The sequence below is a fragment of the Rhincodon typus genome, chromosome 7, assembly GCF_021869965.1.
Source record: "Rhincodon typus isolate 14 chromosome 7, sRhiTyp1.1, whole genome shotgun sequence".
In the NCBI taxonomy this organism is placed as follows: Eukaryota; Metazoa; Chordata; class Chondrichthyes; order Orectolobiformes; family Rhincodontidae; genus Rhincodon; species Rhincodon typus.
The window spans coordinates 67806239-67812830 of record NC_063338.1 but is presented as its reverse complement, the minus strand read 5'-3'; the positions used below and the strand labels follow the sequence as shown (position 1 = coordinate 67812830).

At 42.3% G+C, this 6592-nt stretch overlaps 1 protein-coding gene and 1 long non-coding RNA gene across 3 annotated transcripts in view; one reads left to right on the top strand and one right to left on the bottom strand.

Moving 5' to 3' along the window:
• The window catches only part of LOC125483461, a 60512-nt gene that overhangs the window by 36732 nt on the left and 17188 nt on the right, over positions 1-6592 (bottom strand). The window lies entirely within an intron of this gene.
• The window catches only part of dars1 (aspartyl-tRNA synthetase 1), a 90403-nt gene that overhangs the window by 74250 nt on the left and 9561 nt on the right, over positions 1-6592 (top strand). The window lies entirely within an intron of this gene.

Here is a 6592-nt window from a genome sequence, read left to right as displayed (position 1 = left end):
CCCATGTATCTGCTGCCCATGTCCTTCTAGATTGTCATGCTCATGTATTTGGAAGGTCCTGTCTAAGGATCTTTAGTGAATTTCTGCAGTGCATCTTTTAGATGTTACACACTGCTGCTACTGAGCATTGGTGGTGGAGTGAGTTGATATGATCACAATCAGTGCACCGTTTTGTCTTTGATGGTGTCAAGCTTCTTAAGTTATGTTAGAGCTGCAGTCATCTAGGCAGATGAAGAGTATTCCATCACACTCCTGAGTTGTGCCTAGTAGAAGGTGCACAAAATTTAGAGAATCACGAGTTGAGCTACTCACTGCAGTGTACCTGGTTTCTGGCCTGCTCTCGTCACCACTGTATTTGTATGTTTCATCCAGCTGAGTTTCTGATCAGTAGTAATTCTCAGGATATTGGTGGGGAATTTAGTGATGTTACCCCAATACTGTGCTCCCTCTGACTAGACTCCAGCTAGGGAAATAACCTCTTAGTATCTATGGTGTCCAGCTCTCTTAGAATTCCAGAATATATAGATCTACTGTACTTAATCTTCCCTTTACAAGACAACCCTCTCGCTCAAAATAGTGATCTTTCATTGCTCTCCGCCCTAAGGAAAGTATGTCCTTTCTTGGATAAGTAGACCAGAACTCTACACAGTACTCCAAATGTGATTGGTCAAGATTCTGACATAATTGCAGGAAAACTCCTTCAGTTTTCTATTTCAACCACCTCCCGGTAACACAACATACCAGTTGCTTTCCTAATTTCTTGCTGTACCTGCATGCTAACTTTGCATTTTCAGGACAAGGATATCCAAACACCTTTTAAACACCAACATTTAATGGGCTCTCACCATCTTTAAAATATTGTTTTCGTCTGCCGATAACATTACAATTCCTTGCCCACTTAATTAACTTGACTAAATGTTGCAGATTCTCTTTGTCCTCTTCACAATTTTTATTCCCCACCAGCTTTGCATTTTCAAGAAACTTGGGTACGTTACGCTTGATTACACTAAGTCAGCACTGATCCTTGCTTCATTCCAAATGTTACAGCCTGCCAACATGAAGATAACCTATTCTTACACTGTTTTCTGTACTTTAACCAATTTTATATTTATGCTAATTATTGAAGTTGTACAAGTTCTTTTGTAGACCCCTTTTCATTTCAAATGTTTCAATATAAAAATGACAAGCAGTGCAGCCTTATACTCAAACAAAATGAAAAGTTAGTTCACTACAGAACTATTGTTGAAAATTACTGAAGTTAAAAAATGATAAATTTATTACAGATACAAAGATTTAAAGTAGATAAGAACAGAAGATACTTATAAAGACAAAAGATTGGTCTTTAAGATTGTTGCAGGCCTGTTATTTGACAAAAGATTCTTTTTCTGAAGTGAAGGGTGGGAAATATAAAGTCAGAATTGCCTTCTGTAGTTGTGTAGTTGGAGTTGTTCCCACAAATGGACTGAGCAGAACAGGTCCTGGGTGTAAGTGAAGGCTTCTTTGCCTCTCATCAACAAGCATGTAAGTTGTGGCTCTTGGTAGGCTGGTTCAGTTCAGCAGCCCTGAATACCACTTTTTATTAAGAAGCAATGGTGGCGCCAAGACATTTCTTTCATGGTCTATGTACAAAATGGTTTTTCACCGTCAGAATTTTATACAATTCAAAAATTAAAATGGCTGCACCCCCAAAACTATACAATCATGCTTCCACATTAGGTATTGGACACAACTCGGTTTGGTTGAGGCAAATTCCCTATCATCTGGCTCAGAATGGCTCTCATCTGGTCAGGTTGCTGGTGAGTTAGGAAGAACTGTTCACACCCTCGGCCACTATCAGAGTGTTTCTGTTTACTCTTGGAAGTGTTCTTTAAATTTCAAGAGCTTTCTTGTGATTTCTTCCTGAGACAAGTACAAACCGGTCCCATCACCAGCTTGGTCCACAAGTGTGGTCATGTGACTTCTGAGAACCATTTTGTAAGATTGTGTCCATGTTAAAAACAGATTAGCTTTTTCTGCAAAACAAATAATCTGTACATTTCTGACATTAGGCTTACTACTCTTGGCAAATTTAGGCTATTTTAATTTATGCTATTTAACCTCTTTAAGTAAGCCTTGAATGGATCACATTTGCTTTGAATTCAGTATTTCTCAACTGAATGTATATTCATTGAGAATTGAAATATTTCTTAATGTTTGCCACTGCTTATTTACCATCACACCTTTCAATTTCATCTCAGACGCCAGAATAACTTGTTCTTTGGTTCCATGATATATTCATTGAAAATGTCATGAATGCATTCCATGTTTGGGGCAGCATGGTGGCTCAGTGGTTAGCCTCAGATAACTGTCTATTTGGAGTTTGCACATCTCCCCATGCCTGCGTGGGTTTCCTCCCACAGTCCAAAGACATGCAGGTTAGGTGAGTTGGCTATGCTAAATTGTCCATTGTGCCCAGGGATGTGTAGGAAAAGTGGATTAGCCATGGGAGATGCAGGGTTATGGGGATAGCATGGGGGGGTGCTCTTCGGAAGGTCGGTGCAGACTCAATGGGCAATGGCTTGCTTCCGCACTGTAGAAAATCTTTGATCTAACTCATCCTTCAATTATTTCAGTTGATTTGTCTGAAACTCCACTCATTTGTTGATTAATATCCTGTCCAACAGGTTATCTTCAGTTAAGATCTCAATAAAGGCTGTTTTCTGCCCTTTTTCATTTTTTTAATCACCTTTCGTACTTGATTTTTTTTATTGTCACGTGTACCAAAATACACTGAAAAGCTTTATTTATGAGCAGTACAGGCAGATCACAGCAAGCAAAGAATGTACAGTTCAAAAAGACTAAGAAGCATACAGGTTACATTAATTGAGGCTAGAGTCCATTCAACAGTCTGATAACAGCCAGAGACAAGCTGTTCCTGAACCTGCTTGTGCGTGTGTTCAGGCTTCTGTATCTTCTGCCTGACAGAAGAGATTGTAGGAGATCGTTGCCAGGGTGGGATGGGTCTTTGATCTTGGCTGCCTTTCCACGGCAGTGAGCCATGTAAATGGAGTCCGTGGATAGAAGGTTGGCTTCCGTGATGGCTTGGGCTGTGAACACCACTTCCTGTAGTTTGTTACAGTGCTGAACAGAGCAGTTGCCATACCAGGCCGTTATGTACCCAGACTGTATGCTTTCATCTGTAGAAGTTGGTGAGAGACCTTGTGGACATGCCAAATTTCCTGAGCCGCCTGAGGAAGAAGAGACGTTGTTGTGCTGCCTTGACCGTCGTATTTATGTGGTTATTGAAGTCAGGGCTATTGGGTGGTGGTCATTAAGCACACTGCATGTGTTGTCTTGGGTATGGGGATGATGGTGGTCTTCTTGAAGCAGGTGGAGAACTTTGGCTTGTAGGAGGGAGATGTTGAAGATGTCCGTAAATACCTCCACCAGTTGGTCCACACAGGATCCGAGTGCTCGGCCAGGGACGCTATCCGGGCCCGTCATTTTCCCTGGGTTGATTCCCAGAAAGTCTGATCTGACTTCTGAAGCGGTGACAGGGGAACAGGTGTGTCTGGGGCTGTTAGGACAGGTGTCGCCACGCCGGTGGTATTGAACGCATCAGGGGAGTGGGGGAAATGTGTCTTTGTCCGCTATCTTACACTGTTTCATTTTGTATCCCATAATGTCATTTTGGCCTTGCCATAGACGGCATGAGTCTGTTTGATAGATCATGGCCTTCAACTTGATCCGGCACTGCCTCTTGGCCTCGCTGACGTCTTTGCAGAGGTCATATCTGGATTCTCTGTATTGGTCTGGGTCACCTGACTTAAATGCTGCATGTCTGGTCTTCAGTGGGGAACGGATTTCCTGGTTCATTCGAGGTTTACGGTTGGGGAACACTCGGATTGACTTTAAAAAAAATGAAAGAACTGCGGATGCTGTAAATCGGGAACAAAAACAGAAGTTGCTGGAAAAGCTCAGCAGGTCTGGCAGCATCTGTGGAGAAAAAAAATCAGAGTTAATGCTTCGGGTCTGATGACCCTTCCTCAGAGCAGACCCGAAGCATTAACTCTGATTTTTTTTCTCCATAGATGCTGCCAGACCTGCTGAGCTTTTCTAGCAACTTCTGTTTTTGTTCCTGACTCAGATTGACTTCTTTGGTACACAGTCCTCCACGCATTTGCTGATGAAGTCCATAGCGGTGGTGGCATACTCGTCTCGGTCTAAGCTTAAGTGTGACTTGTGGTTAGAGTTTTAACTAGCAGAATTATATATTGTCAATTCATAGATTCTAGCTATAAGTAAATAACTATCTATTTCGATAAATAGTAATTCTTGTTAAGTATGGAAACCTGTTTCTTTTCTGTTAACCTTAGTCTAAAAAGGCAGGTAAATTGGGCAATTTTGCATACCTCAATAAAATCTTTTATTTTTATGCCACCTCCAGGAATAGCCATGTTTAATTTCCAGCATGCTAACACAATAAGACTGACAAAGTTTTGGGGTTTGTCCAGAATCTATTTTGAAACAGACCATGAAGATTTGGGTGTGTTTTTAGTAAATTACAGAGGTGAAAGAAAACAACTTCTGTATTTGAGATAGTAGGAACTGCAGATGCTGGAGAATCCGAGACAACAAGGTGCAGGGCTGGATGAACACAGCAGGCCAAGCAGCATCATAGGAGCAGAGAGGCTGACGTTTCGGGCCTAGACCCTTCATCAGAAAAGGGGGAGGGGAAGGGGGTTTTGAAATAAATAGGGAGAGAGTGGGAGGCGGATAGAAGAGGGATAGAGGAGAGGATAGGTGGAGGGGAAACAAACAGGTCGAAGAGGCGGGGATGGAGCCAGGAAAGGTGAGTGTAGGTAGGGAGTTAGGAAGGGGATAGGTCAGTCCAGGGAGGACGGACAGGTCAAGGGGGCGGGATGAGGTTGGTCGGTAGGAGATGGAGGTGCGGCTTGAGGTGGGAGGAGGGGATAGGTGGGAGGAAGAACAGGTTAGGGAGGCAGGGACGAGCTGGACTGGTTTTGGGATGCGGTGGGGGGAGGGGAGATTTTGAAACTTGTGAAATCCACATTGATACCATTGGGCTGCAGGGTTCCCAAGCGGAATATGAGTTGCTGTTCCTGCAACCTTCGGGTGGCATCGTTGTGGCACTGCAGGAGGCCCAGGATGGACATGTCGTCTGAGGAATGGGAGGGGAAGTTGAAATGGTTCGCGACTGGGAGGTGCAGTTGTTTGTTGCGAACCGAGCGTAGGTGTTGTATTTCATTTAAGGCATGGCACTGAATATGGCAAAGGATTTCCTGCAGGTGGCAGAGTTGTCCTTTGACAGTCTAAAGGGAGCTTTCAAAAGTTTCAAAACTCAGGTTGATTGAATCGTTGGGTAAACTGGATGTAGCATTGCCTAACAGCTAGGAGTGTAGATATAATCAAGATACAGGCATGGTGTTGGGTTTAGAGAAAATATGAGTGACTAAGATTCAGGATAGTGAAACAGAATCAGGTGATTTTTAGTTACAATTACAATTAATCTTGAGTGTGAGGAGAAAATGAAGAAACTGGACATTGAATTCCAAAGGAAAGAAAAACATAAGGAAAGAAACATGGCAACGGAAATGAGATGAGTAGAAATACTGGCTTAAAATGATGCAGTTGAAACAGGAAACATCAGGTGTTGATGCAGGCTCTGGTAGGGAGAATTCTGAATCATAATTTGTAGTCCAGTAATGAAGTGTTTAAGTTTGTACAGGCTCTACCAAAATTTGAGGAAAAGGATAAAGGGAGGCATTATTCTTGTATTAGAGGGAATAAAAACAAACAAAATGCAGAGTAAGTTGAGAGGTGAAGCCCTGTAAATTTACAGCAATCAACAGTGGATATGTGATCACCATTAGGCCCACTTTTATTTATTCCAGATTTTTAATGAATTTTTCAAATTTGCCATGGTGCAATTTGAATCCATGTCCCCAGAACAATATTTTGGGTTTTGGATTACTGGTCCAGTGACCTTTAGCCCAAAGTGAATTCACAAAAGCAACCTACCTAGGACGTATCATTTTCTATAAGGACAACTGGCACCAGGCATGTATACAACGTAAGATTCAGCTGGCAAAAAGTAGCTAGTTGTCTGCATTTTGGTGACTAGCTGTCAATAACAGAAGCCTTCTACCTGCTAACAATTGTGTGTTTGGCTTTTAGGTAGCTAAACAGCTTGTGAGGGTGAACAATATGACCGACAGCCTTTGGACCTCCAAAAGGGGAGGTGGTATCACTTTCTTTCTCTGCAGTTTAAAAGAAACTATCTGAAGTGTACCAGTTACTTTCCCTCATCATTTGCTGTAAAGTGTGGCTTTTAACCAATAAAGTCAGAGACTTCATAACTTGAGACCAGTTACTCTGTGCCTACCGCAAAGAAGCAAAAGTACCTGGAGAAGAGAGATTGAAGATAGCAAGTCATGGCAAGCAAAAAGGATCATCCCAGCAGACACTCTGAATAGCAGCAATTGAAGGACCTTTCTAGATTTTCTCTCCCTACACAATACCAGTGTTGGGGAAATTTTAATGAGGGGCGTAGAGTTGTTTATCATTAGTACATAGTTGTTTACATGTACCC